This window comes from Oncorhynchus nerka, linkage group LG8, assembly GCF_034236695.1.
Source record: "Oncorhynchus nerka isolate Pitt River linkage group LG8, Oner_Uvic_2.0, whole genome shotgun sequence".
In the NCBI taxonomy this organism is placed as follows: Eukaryota; Metazoa; Chordata; class Actinopteri; order Salmoniformes; family Salmonidae; genus Oncorhynchus; species Oncorhynchus nerka.
The window spans coordinates 58,592,911-58,607,045 of NC_088403.1; the positions used below are offsets into that span (position 1 = coordinate 58,592,911).

General features: G+C 45.4%; 1 protein-coding gene and 1 long non-coding RNA gene across 13 annotated transcripts in view; both read right to left on the minus strand.

Moving 5' to 3' along the window:
• Positions 1-14,135, minus strand: part of LOC115133659 (calcium/calmodulin-dependent protein kinase type II delta chain) — a 112,976-nt gene that overhangs the window by 83,826 nt on the left and 15,015 nt on the right. The window lies entirely within an intron of this gene.
• On the minus strand, positions 692-14,097 carry LOC135572958 (uncharacterized). Of its 2 annotated transcripts, none has more exons than XR_010464597.1 (2): positions 11,839-14,097; positions 692-11,572 (listed from the first exon to the last, which is right to left on the minus strand). It is a non-coding gene; the product is annotated as an uncharacterized LOC135572958 (long non-coding RNA). The 2 variants fall into 2 exon arrangements; XR_010464596.1 differs by having other exon boundaries at positions 692-11,608.

The window sequence follows — 14,135 nt, forward strand, 5'->3', positions numbered from 1 at the left end:
CAATTTGTACTGTGATCGACCTGGGTTAACCGTTGATTAGTGTGTAGCTGTGTAAAAAAAAAAAGAAAATAAAAAAAGGGCCCTTGACAGAAATCAGAGTTATGAAATGATCGTCAAAAGATGGTGGAAATGGAGTAAGAGGAGTTTGTCAAGATGGGGAACACACAGCAGCTGCCAGCTGCATAATCAAAGCTGTGAAAACCGTATTGAGAAAACCACAGGGGACGGGGGATAAATGGAAGAAGTGTTCTTTTGGGGGTAGACACCCTGATAGGATTATTAAAAAGATGGAGATTGAGATAGAGGCTGTGGAGAGAATGAAGATGGTGTGGAGACAGGAACAAAAAAAACAAAAAAAAAGAGGGAAAGTGGGCGAGAGAAACGATGAAAGAGAAATGAGGAGGAATAAAAATAGTGGTCTCGTTGAGGTGAAATGTAAAGAGTGATGCTAGGTGAGAGAAAGGAGAGTTAGTGAGACTGAGGAGGGTGGAGGGGAATGAAAATGGCTCTCTGCACGATAATTACATTTAATGTCTTTCCATTTCCCTAAATGTACACGAGGCCCGGGCAGCCATTCAACGACTGCTGGTTTGGAGCAACACTGTGGTCCTGTAGTAAAACACACCACTGGCACAAATGGGGAATTTTGGGGGGGAAAACAGCAGTAAGCCAATTAGATCCAGAGTCAGAGGAACATCACAAGTGAGGATATTTAGACAAACAGAAATGCCCAGTAGGCCTACAAAGCAAATTACACATTTTCAGGAATCACAATACAGTATGTTACATTACTTTTACTTCAGACATTAGAAGGTAGAAACCCAAAATATCTTACATGCTGAGGTCATCTCAAGTGTTGATGTGTATTGTAGATATACAATGACCTTATGCGTTGCTCTAGGCTTATATCCATTCACAATGAACTGTGTTAGCTAAATGTATGTAAGGGGAAATTTGTCATCTCGGTTTTCATTAGGGTAAATGCAACTCAACTTTGTGTGTGGTGGTGGGGGCAGTGTGCTGCGAGGTGGCAGGGGCAGCGCCGATGACATCGCCCCAGGTGACGGTGGTACACACAACTGTCTCCATGGAAACCCCGAAACAAAAAGTTGTCATTTCATGTTAGCTTCAGCATCCCTCCCTCTACTTCTCTCCCTAATCCTTCACTCGCTGAGAGCAGGCTGGCTTTTAGGTGAACTCCTGTAGGGAGGGGGGGGCAGAGGGTTCAGACGCTATGCTCTTTAACAACATCATGGACACTGAATGAGACGAAAAAATGAAGGTAGAGGGTGACAGTTTCATCACAGGTACATTACTAGAAGTCATAGAGTAGAGCTTAAGAACTATTTATGAGATGTTTCATCACATGTTTTTACAGTAGAGCTTAAGAACTATGTATCAAATGTTCCATAGCATGTTGTTTCTACAGTAGAGCTTAAACTATGTATCAAATGTTCCATAGCATGTTGTTTCTACAGTAGAGCTTAAACTATGTATCAAGTGTTCCATAGCATGTTGTTTTTACAGTAGAGCTTAAGAACTATGTATGAGATGTTCCATCACATGTTGTATTTACAGTAGAGCTTAAGAACTATGTATCAAGTGTTCCATAGCAAGTTGTTTTTACAGTAGCCTGGCAGATGTTGTCCCAAACATCGATAGTAGACTAACATCCCTCTGTTTCTCTCCCAGTCTCCATTTCTGCAGGTCAAAACAAGATTTAGCCTACAGATGGAATGGACCTAAATACTCTGCAAAAATGTCTGGGTGTGGCACTGCATTTTATTCCTGACACACACACACACACACACACACACACACAGTACTGTCATCCAGACTTTTAAGGATAAAGGTTAACATCCAAAGCCTAGAGGAGGAGGACAAGTCTGTGACATCACAGTGGCAGGCCTGCTCACATTTCTACACTTCCATATAGATACATACCAACAGACTCTTAAAAAGAGACAGGGACTGGGGAAATAACCACATGCTGTGTACAATCCTGTACCCCATTACAACATGTGCCAGTTGTGTGTGTGTGTGTGTGTGTGTATGGACAAGACTAACACTGAACAGAGGTTTCGCACTCAGCTCCCACATGTGAGGCTGCATTCATTTGATGACCAGAATTGAAAAATCATTTAGGTTTGAGGCTGTGACTGGACATATTCCAGCTGTAGGAGAGCGAGCCAACACTAACTCAACACTAAAGCAGCCCAGGGACCAACACAACACTAAAGCAGCCCAGGAACCAACACAACACTAAAGCAGCCCAGGAACCAGTTCATTAATTACTCTTAGTAATTGCTGCTGGCTGTTCTTCTAAGTGGAATGTTTTTAATCCACCAACTCTGTTGATAATCTAAAAATACAAAGCTTTGCCATTCCAGGAATGACGAAAGACCAATGAACAGCCAAGAAAAGACAAAAATAACCATTTTGATTAAAATAGAGATGAAGGGATTGTTCTCTCGCTAACATCTAGAACACGTTGGGCTCATTGTGTGATGACTGTTAACGAAGAGACGCACTGATTGACGAGGCTGTAGTAAAGCCCTGGGGACAGATTCATTATGGTGGAATTTGGGCCTGGTGGAGTTTAAAATGTCAACTGTCTGAGCTGCACTGATCTCCAGCCAAATCAAAGTAATCAGGATGGTGTTGTGTGATGCATTGCCCCCATCAGATTATGTTACTATCCGAGCGCCAGTAATCATAAAATCATGTTCCCCAACTAAACTGATGTGATCTATACAGATGTTGTCTCATTCTGTTTATCCTGGTGTTCTGAGCATGATGGCTGATGAGATCTGTCCTACACAATGCTATTGTAAGGAAGTTGAGCCTGATGCTTGAGACCTAAAGCTCACTGGAGGTCAGGTTCAAAGTCAACCTCTCAAGTTTCACACATCCAATGACTAAATCTTTTAGATCCGGATTCGGGAGGATTCTGCTTTTTAATTTAAAAACTGTGGAAACATGTACTCTTCACCCAGGATTTAATGTTTTTCTACTTTAAACCGTCCTACATATAGATGTGTTGGCATGTGAACAGGGGATAGTGTCTGGGATCAAAACAGTCCCGATGTAATCCCTTATCTCTGGAAAACGCATGCCTAGATCCCCACATTCTGTCATGACCTGTAGCAAGTCGTGAATTCCCAGAATTACAGCTATATGGGATTTGTGGATTCAGAGCTTGCCCACAACATTGACTGTAGACCAGAGCCATTCTAACCCCCCATCATTTCCCAGAAAGTTGTAACTACATTAGAATACAGTCTTTACATTGCAAATCCTACCCCAATGAATTTCAGGGATCTGTCATATACATGCACAATTCCCTGGTATTTGTTTTATTTTAGTAGGGTCTCTGCAGGGTAAATATTCCATGTTGTTTTTAGTTTTTTTTACAGGAGAGTTTAACATTACTGGGTAGAAAAGAACATTAGCCTGCCTTCTGAACAACTTAACCTAAGCAGTCTCAGAGAACACTTCATTTACAGAGAAGCTGAGAGGTCTCGTGCGATTAAATCCACCCTGTTTTCTTAGGGAGAGCCAGAGAAACCCAGAGGGGACTAGGTTTCAGTCATGTTGAGACTAGCCTACTAATATAGCTTTAATGTATTATTATTCTCATTTACCATTGTTGTCATATCATTACCTCTACTGTCCGACTATTGTTGTGTACTTTGAACATTTAAGTAATTTAACTTGCCATGCCAATAGAGTCTATTGAATTGAGAGAGCGAGAGAACAAGAGAGATCACACAGGAACGAGAGAAAAGGAAAAGGCGGGAGAAAGAATGAGGTGGGTGTGTCCAACTGAAGCGAAACTCACAAGAAAGTGTGAGCGTGCTACACAAACACAGCTGTGATTAACATCGGTAGACCTTGGCAGGCAGCTCCATGTTTGCAGGAGAGAACCAGGGCAGACATGTTATCTCCAAACCGTCTCCCCCACTCCGGAGTGCTCTCGGCTTGGGAAGCACGAGCGACGTTCAACCTCTCTCCCCCTCTCTGGGGGTATGTTTAAAGGGTGACTCACTAATACCAGAGAGCTGAGGGTTGGTTCTATGAGTCAACGTGTTGGCTGCTCACATTGCTGGTCGCGGCACAGAGCTGGGCTTGTGTTGTGCAGGAGGAAATTTCCCCATACATAAAAGCTTCTTTCTCAGCTACTGTAAGTGGTCCAGTTTTAACAAGACATTGGACTGGGGAAGTGGGAATTATTTACACCTCCAACTGGACATAGGGTCTAACGGGTCGTGTTTTGATACACGGTACGAAAGACTAAGTGACTCAAACTCGTGACATTTTTTAAAAATTCAAGCTCTGTGACGCTTGTGTAGGAGAGTTAAAATGGTCATTCCATCAAATTTAACAAATTATTAAAATAGTGCACTACGCAGAACAACCAGGTTAAGGGCCAGTGACCCAAACCTACAAAAAGGAATATTCCAAGTTTAGACAGAAGGGGAGAGTCAGAGCTCTATGATCTTTACTTTTGGTTTCTATTTTCAATTGTTGCACTACTAGTACTGCCTGTTGATGTTAAGTAGGCAGCTACAGTAGCTGGATGATATCAACATCTTCGATTTTTATTTCATTAAATGCATTTGATTTCATCTGGGTGCTTACGTCACCTAACACTCTGGTACTACCCGTAGCACCCGTTCTCCGCAGTCCGAGAAAACAGAAAAAGTATGTCGCAGATTAGAAATCCATTATGTTAAATAAACAAAGCATCCCAAGGTTAATGCTATAGGTATTGTTATGAGTGTGAGACTATTGAAACATGCAACTTTCAGAGTTTATCATTGTTATTGATATAGTTTTACAGAGTGTCAAAGTATCTTAATACTGTCAACACTGAAAGCAGCTGGCAATGTATTAGAGACAAAGGACAAATGATTGTGGACTACAGGAAAAAGAGGACCGAGCACGCCCCCATTCTCATGGACGGGGCTGCAGTGGAGCAGGTTGAGAGCTTCAAGTTCCTTGGTGTCCACATCACCAACAAACTAACATGGTCCAAGCACACCAAGATAGTTGTGAAGAGGGCACGACAAACCTATTCCCCCTCAGGAGACTGAAAAGATTTGGCATGGGTCCTCAGATCCTCAAAAGGTTTTACAGCTGCACCATCGAGAGCATCCTGACAGGTTGCATCACTACCTGGTATGGCAACTACTCGGCCTCTGACCGCAAGGCATTACAGAGGGTAGTCTATATGGCCCAGTACATCACCGGGGCCAAGCTTCCTGCCATCCAGGACCTCTATACCAGGCGGTGTCAGAGGAAGGCCCTAAAAATTATCAAAGACTCCAGCCTCCCTAGTCATAGACTGTTCTCTCTGCTACCTCATGGCAAGCGGTACCAGAGTGCCAAGTCTAGGTCCAATAAGCTTCTAAACAGCTTCTACCCCCAAGCCGTAAGACTCCTGAACAACTAATCAAATAGCTACCCAGACTATTTGCATTGCCCCCCCCCCCTTTTTTTTTTACACCGCTGCTACTCTCTTATCTATGCATAGTCACTTTAATAACTACCTACTTGTACATATTAACTAACTGGTGCCACCGCACATAGACTCTCTACCGGTACCCCCTGTATATAGTCTCACTATTGTTATTTTGCTGCTGCTCTTTAAATTACTTGTTACTTTTATAAGTAAGAATTTCACTGTAAGTTCTACGCCTATTGTATTCGGCGCATGTGACTAACAACATTTTATATGTGAGACAGGATGTGTTTTACCTTTCTTCATGCTCCTCTATAGAACAACTCGTCAGATGGTGCGTTGGAGACTGATGTGTTCCTGTCCTGTCTTTTCATAATATTACAGATCTATGTAAAAGCCCATAAAGAGAGTGGTGACGCTCTTCACTTCTTGGTTCTTCTGTTGTACATAAAGACCGTTACACTTGCATTTAATATTCATAAAATATATTTTAGATGAGCTTTTTAAAAAAAAGAGCCCATGCAAGCTCCGACACATACTTATCTAATCTACACTTGTGTTTCTGTAATGAAAGCCTTTCATTTTGATCAGAGGTCAGCGGGGGTGAAAAATAACTGCTGTCTCAGTGCAGCAGGAGTCCCCCACCCAAACCCACAAGAAGGAATGAGTGGGAGACATGGTCTGATGCCAGACTAAGAAGAGAGCAGTCCACTAATCAGAGTCCGTCTGTGTGATTAGAGTGGAGAAAGTGATCAGCACGGATTTAGCTTTTCCAGAAAGAACAAGGGAGTAATACTAGTCTTGCGTTGCCATGCCTTCAAAATAACATTGTTGAGAGAATTTTGTTTTGCAAAAACAGTTTGAATTGTTCGGTGATTTTGATTGGATGTCACATTTCAAGAACACTCCCCCACGCCCGTAGAAGGGTTGTTGTTGACTATGCTACTTTGAAGTGCTAGTTTTCAAGTGTGGCCGACAGCCTGCGATTTATTTTGAAATTGGATTACGCTGGTAAAGTCAAATGTCACAACACGTTCTAAAATCGCTCTGATGCCAAAGATCTTTTTTCCTTGTCTCCATTCAACCACATGGTTGTGCTATCTTGATGTAATTATTGTAAATTAAAAACACGGTCTGCAAATGCATTTGTAGATAACTGCCATGGAGGAGGGGGAAATTGCAGCTCCAGCTGTCAGTAAAATGAGAGTGTTGGCTACTGGATAGGACTGGCCATTTTGAGAGAGGACATTAGGAAAAGATTCTCCAGTCCCTCGAGGGTTCAACTTTGAGGACAGAGATAATAGAAACATAATCTTCTGTTTAATTGGAGTATAATGCAGAGGTGAAAGTAAGGCGGTGCGGTCTGGTAAGGCGATCCGGAAAAATAAGTAGTGGAGGGGGGGGGGGGGTACGCCGTACTGGTAAAACATGAGCCGATCACAATAATTAAAACAAAATGTCAAGAAAAGTGGTATAATAGCCTACAGTTATCAGTACTGCATGTCAGCAACATGAAAAACTTGCCAATGAAGTGGTGGTAGACCGATAGCCTAAGCTCTGTGGTTCAACGAAAACACGTAATATTGATATGGCCAGAATGGGAGACTATGTCCTCTTGCTGCGGTTCAGCTCATCTCTAAACAGATAAATGCTGTGAACCCGCGTGCTGCTAACATTCTAAAATGGTTGTGTCACCAGCGGTTGTTTTGTTGGCATGTTTAGTCCTCACTGTTGCTCCTACGGCACTAATCTGGTGAGCACCTTTGAAGCTCCGCGCCACTGATTTACACCGGGTTCTGACCAGTCTTTAGCCGATTTCCGCCATGGAACTTCCCCAGGCTAGTGTAACACTAACATACAGTAACACGTTTGGTTGTTTTGGCTCTGTACTCCAGCACATGGGATTTGAAATGATACAATGACCAACTAGGAGGTTAAATTGTAGCCTGACCGTTTTAATTTGAGAGTATTTTCATCCATATTGAGTGAACCGTTTAGAAATGACATTACTTGTATGTAGTCCACCGCAGTTTTGGCCCAGCATCCGGGTTAGGAGGCCGTCATTGTAAAATAATAATTTGTTCTTAACCGACTTGCCTCGTTAAATACAAATAAATTATATTTGTGCGTCTATAACTTTCTCTTTAAAAAAAAAAATGTTATACCCCTTTTTCTCCCCAATTGGTAGTGTCTACAGTCTTGTCTCATCGCTGCAACTCCCGTACGGACTCGGGAGAGGCGACGGTCGAGAGCCATGCATCCTCCGAAACACAACACAACCAAGCCGCACGGCTTCTTGACACAACGCACATCCAACCCGGAAGCCAGCTGTTGGAGGAAACACCGTGCGACCTGGTTAGCGTGCACTGCGCCCGGCCCACCACAGGAGTCGCTAGTGCGTGATGAGACAAGGATATCCCTACCGGCCAAACCCTCCCTAACCCGGGCGACACTAGGCCAATTGTGCATCGCCCCACGGAGCGGACGGCTGCGACAGAGCCTGGGCACGAACCCAGAGTCTCTGGTGGCACAGCTAGCACTGCGATGCAGTGCCCTAGACCACTGCGCCAACCGGGAGGCCTGCACTCCCGTAACATACAAAGACTGTCTTTACACAGGAAGCCCAGTTATGGTATTTCACCTGATTATTGGCAAAATATCAGAATTGGGCTGCCTGTGTAAATGCAGCCAAACAAACCCTCATCCCAATCTGCCCGTGTCTGTCATTAGTCCAAACCACTTCCCTGGGGGCTTTTGACAGATTTATGAATGTGATTAGTACACTGGAGCAGGAATTAAAACAGTGTAATCCAGCCATCTGGGGTAGAGAGAAGATGCAGTCAGCCTGTGACGCTCTGGCAATGATGCTGAGACTAGAATTCATTGTGATTATACCAATAAAAATAAATCACCTCGTCTATGAAACAGCAATACAGGTAGGTTTGACCTCGGAGACCAGCCAACCCGGACAGCGGATGAAACGAAAGAGAATTACGGTCTGTAATAAAGCACTTTTGTGGGGAAAAAAAACTCATTCTGATTGGCTGGGCCTGGCTACCCAGTGGGTGGGTCTGGCTCCCACGTGGGTTGGCCTATGCCCTCCCAGGCCCACCCATAGCTGCGCCTCAATCCTAATCCATAGATTAGGGCCTCGAATTTAATTGACTGACTTACTTATATGAACTAACTCAGTAAAATCATTGAAATTGTTTCATGTTGCCTTAATAGTTTTGTTCAGTATTAGATAAATGTGCAAATGTTTTTCTAGTGTGGCCCTTATTTTAAAATGTTACATTTTCCCCATTGGAGTCCTCTGAAAATAAGTAATGCGAGTACTCCAACAGTCAAAGGAAAAATGGCCATCTCGATTACCCACATACGTATTTAATACAGACTCTTCAGACACAAAATCATATTTTGCTTCCTCGAAGAGATAACTAGATTTGTAGTAATGAGCGTCTAGATTGGAACGTCCCGGAAACAAACCCCAAACACGGTGATAAGACAATGCAGTAGAAGGCAATACGTCTCAGTCTGCTATATGTCTGTCGAAGAAGTGGGTGACTCATTGCTAAAGCAGAGCCACAAAGCGATGTTGGCTAGGGGTAGAGGAACACACACACACTCATCTGGGATTGTAATGGGTTATTGTTATCATTAGGACAAATGTGAGAGACCTTCACGCAGGGATCATATGCACACTATATCCTTTGATTAATTCGTCTCAACTTGTCGTTGTGAACGAGTTTCAACATTCAAACTGTTTCCCTTTCATTTGACTGAGTGTGTCACCTACATAGGCACATTTGCATATAGGACATGCCAGAACAAGCTAATCAAAAGTGATATGAATCCCAATAGGCAGTGCATTAACGTGTGTGTACACACTCCCGCTCTCTTTCTCCCATTGACGTCGTAGAACTGAGTCATCTTTAACCGGAGGTGGTTCATCTCAACAGCAGTGTGCATCACAACGTCAATTATCTCAAATTGCTTACGAATGTGATCTGCATAATTGCAAAAACTAAAGTCTAATGACAAACTTTCCCTCCATAATCTGAAAAGTCCAAACAGTGTTACAGTGAGTCATATGATACCAGTGTTTCCCCTATATTCATTTTGTTAAATTGTTGGCACCGTACTTTTAAAATGCATAGTCGTAGCTAGCATACAGGCTCATCTCTGACCACACAGAGAATATGCATACAGGATAGAACCCTCATTCTCAGGAAATGGGAGACGGTGGGGCTAAAGCGAACATAGCACTGCCCTCAAAAGGACCTCTTGTTTTTTTTCTCCTCTCAGGACTAGATCGATCAGTCCAGTAGGATGGTGAGAGACGCAGCAGGTGCAGTGGCCCATCGTGTTGACTGGTGGTGGCACAGCATCTGAGGAAGACGCTAGTGGTCACATGGTGAGATTCTCTGCCAGGAGGTGCAGTGGCCCATCGTGTTGACTGGTGGTGGCACAGCATCTGAGGAAGACGCTAGTGGTCACATGGTGAGATTCTCTGCCAGGAGGTGCAGTGGCCCATCGTGTTGACTGGTGGTGGCACAGCATCTGAGGAAGACGCTAGTGGTCACATGGTGAGATTCTCTGCCAGGAGGTGCAGTGGCCCATCGTGTTGACTGGTGGTGGCACAGCATCTGAGGAAGACGCTAGTGGTCACATGGTGAGATTCTCTGCCAGGAGGTGCAGTGGCCCATCGTGTTGACTGGTGGTGGCACAGCATCTGAGGAAGACGCTAGTGGTCACATGGTGAGATTCTCTGCCAGGAGGTGCAGTGGCCCATCGTGTTGACTGGTGGTGGCACAGCATCTGAGGAAGACGCTAGTGGTCACATGGTGAGATTCTCTGCCAGGAGGTGCAGTGGCCCATCGTGTTGACTGGTGGTGGCACAGCATCTGAGGAAGACGCTAGTGGTCACATGGTGAGATTCTCTGCCAGGAGGTGCAGTGGCCCATCGTGTTGACTGGTGGTGGCACAGCATATGAGGAAGACGCTAGTGGTCACATGGTGAGATTCTCTGCCAGGAGGTGCAGTGGCCCATCGTGTTGACTGGTGGTGGCACAGCATCTGAGGAAGACGCTAGTGGTCACATGGTGAGATTCTCTGCCAGGAGGTGCAGTGGCCCATCGTGTTGACTGGTGGTGGCACAGCATCTGAGGAAGACGCTAGTGGTCACATGGTGAGATTCTCTGCCAGGAGGTGCAGTGGCCCATCGTGTTGACTGGTGGTGGCACAGCATCTGAGGAAGACGCTAGTGGTCACATGGTGAGATTCTCTGCCAGGAGGTGCAGTGGCCCATCGTGTTGACTGGTGGTGGCACAGCATCTGAGGAAGACGCTAGTGGTCACATGGTGAGATTCTCTGCCAGGAGGTGCAGTGGCCCATCGTGTTGACTGGTGGTGGCACAGCATCTGAGGAAGACGCTAGTGGTCACATGGTGAGATTCTCTGCCAGGAGGTGCAGTGGCCCATCGTGTTGACTGGTGGTGGCACAGCATCTGAGGAAGACGCTAGTGGTCACATGGTGAGATTCTCTGCCAGGAGGTGCAGTGGCCCATCGTGTTGACTGGTGGTGGCACAGCATCTGAGGAAGACGCTAGTGGTCACATGGTGAGATTCTCTGCCAGGAGGTGCAGTGGCCCATCGTGTTGACTGGTGGTGGCACAGCATCTGAGGAAGACGCTAGTGGTCACATGGTGAGATTCTCTGCCAGGAGGTGCAGTGGCCCATCGTGTTGACTGGTGGTGGCACAGCATCTGAGGAAGACGCTAGTGGTCACATGGTGAGATTCTCTGCCAGGAGGTGCAGTGGCCCATCGTGTTGACTGGTGGTGGCACAGCATCTGAGGAAGACGCTAGTGGTCACATGGTGAGATTCTCTGCCAGGAGGTGCAGTGGCCCATCGTGTTGACTGGTGGTGGCACAGCATCTGAGGAAGACGCTAGTGGTCACATGGTGAGATTCTCTGCCAGGAGGTGCAGTGGCCCATCGTGTTGACTGGTGGTGGCACAGCATCTGAGGAAGACGCTAGTGGTCACATGGTGAGATTCTCTGCCAGGAGGTGCAGTGGCCCATCGTGTTGACTGGTGGTGGCACAGCATCTGAGGAAGACGCTAGTGGTCACATGGTGAGATTCTCTGCCAGGAGGCTCAAAAGTAGAGTACAGAAAACAATAGCTTAGACATAAAATAGAAAATATCCTGAAAATAACCAAACAGCTTCTTCTGCAATAAAATCTAAGAACATATTGTAGGTTAGAGGTTGGCAGTTACACCAAGGAGACCTTTTTCAAAGGCTAATTCAAATGACCTACATCTAGTTGTCATAAGTATGCTACAACATTGGTATTCCTTTTTAGGAAACCTACTGGAAAACAGAAATCGCCGGCTGGCTTCTAGATGTTCTGGAATCCTGGGTTGAGTGAGTTCAGTTTCTCCGCATGGCCTGAGAGTTTAGCTCGACCAGCTAGCCATCTGTTCCTTGAAATCTCCCCCAGTCATCACACACTAATTAGCTCAGGGAAAAATACAAGAGAAAAAAAATATAATAAATAAAGAAGTTCCCTAACAGAGAGCCAGCAACTAAATGAGTGAGGAGACCGTTTTTAAGAAGCCAGAAACTGCATTTACATTTAACAAGTGTGGTCTTTAAGTGATAAACACATGGAAGCCAAACAGGCAAGTTGTATATCGTTATCAAATATAACGTAGGTCCATTTCTCAATGCTCAACATCCAGGCGAGACTCTAGGTTCTACTTATCACAGTAAGAATTCAGACACTATGAAAGCTTAAACCAAGTTTATTCTTCCCAAAAAGGATCTGAACCGACAAAAACATATTTACAACGGTGGTGGTATATGTAGCCCACTTTGGGTGGAGTCTCCTCCTTCTCGCTAAACCTGCTAGGCAGGAAACGAGACGGGCAATAAACTGTTCCTTCTCCCTTAACGTGACCTGACCTCCACCCCCTTCATCACTAATCCATGACTCCCTTTATCAATGTGATTGTTTCCCCTACACTCAGTACATTCCAAGCTTAATTGCCTCCACCATATACCTTCCCCTTACAGATAACCATTAACTTCTGCTGTAAACCCTCTAAACCATGGGACTCAATATTTCAATAGGATACCTGATAATTAACCTTATTTCAGGTTTAGGAGTCAGGACCCAGAATTCATCACTAGAAAGCCGATGCGGACATTGTACGCAACGCTGACCTCTGACCTCAACAGCTTTCGGACTGAACTTGGCAGGACATGTCGTCTAAAAGGTAAACAAACTAAAGCTATCTAAAATTCCCAAGAGAGCATGCATTCCAGCTGTGGTGTGTGTTTACACCATTTCTAAATGTATAAATCTGAGAATGTCTGAATACAGCACATCACTTAGGCTGCGTTTACACAGGCAGCCCAACTCTGATCTTCTGCCCAATTATGGGCAAAGGATCTGATCGGTCAAAAGACCAAATAGTGGCAAAAGATCAGAATTGGACTGCCTGTGTAAACACAGCCTTAGATTAGGCTTTGAACAGCATTGGGAAGTGGTCAAGGTTGGTGGAGCAGTTGCTCACGGCAAGAGCAGATAGCAGTGGTTAAGGCTAAGGTAACCACAGGTGGCTAACCATAGCCACCAGAGAGTACCTGGTAGAGAGCCTATAATGATTGGCAGCCCTGACTCATGGAGCAAGAATGTGAGGAGGACAGTGGTCCAACAGTACAGGTGAGGAGATTTACACTACGGCAAGATAAAAAATAAATACCAGAGGGTTGACTTTATTGATTTAACTGGGCAAGTCAGTTAAAGTCAATAAGAACAAATTCTTATTTACAATGACTGCCTACTCCGGCCTAACCCGGACGATGCTGGGCCAATTGTGTGCCGCCCTATGGACTCCCAATCACAGCCAGCTGTGATACAGCCTGGATTTGATACAGGTACTATAGTGACGCCTCTTGCACTGAGATGCAGTCCCTTAGACCGCTGCGCCACTCGGGAGCCCCTGTGTTTGGGCGTGTGCGTTTGTTCGCCCTAACACAATCGACTGGGTGGCTTGACCTCACAGGGAACAGCATGAGAATAACCTGCTACTACACAGATCCTAACAAACGTCTCATCTCGGTTTGGTGACAGAATGATTGTACTTTACTCCTCTAGTCTCACACCCAGTCAAGATGGAGGGAGAGAGACAGAGAGCTCCTCTAGTCAGGCACCCAGTCAAGATGGAGGGAGGGAAAGGAAGCTCCTCTAGTCAGACAACCAGTCAAGATGGAGGGAGGGAAAGGAAGATCCTCTAGTCAGACAACCAGTCAAGATGGAGAGATGGAGAGACTGCTCCACCAACCTTGACCACTTCCCAATGCTGTTGAAGCTCGCATCCGCTACAAGACCATGGTGCTTGCCTACGGAGCTGTGAGGGGAACGGCACCTCAGTACCTCCAGGCTCTGATCAGGCCCTACACCCAAACAAGGGCACTGCGTTCATCCACCTCTGGCCTGCTCGCCTCCCTACCACTGAGGAAGTACAGTTCTCGCTCAGCCCAGTCAAAACTGTTCGCTGCTCTGGCCCCCCAATGGTGGAACAAACTCCCTCACGACGCCAGGACAGCGGAGTCAATCACCACCTTCCGGAGACACCTGAAACCCCACCTCTTTAAGGAATA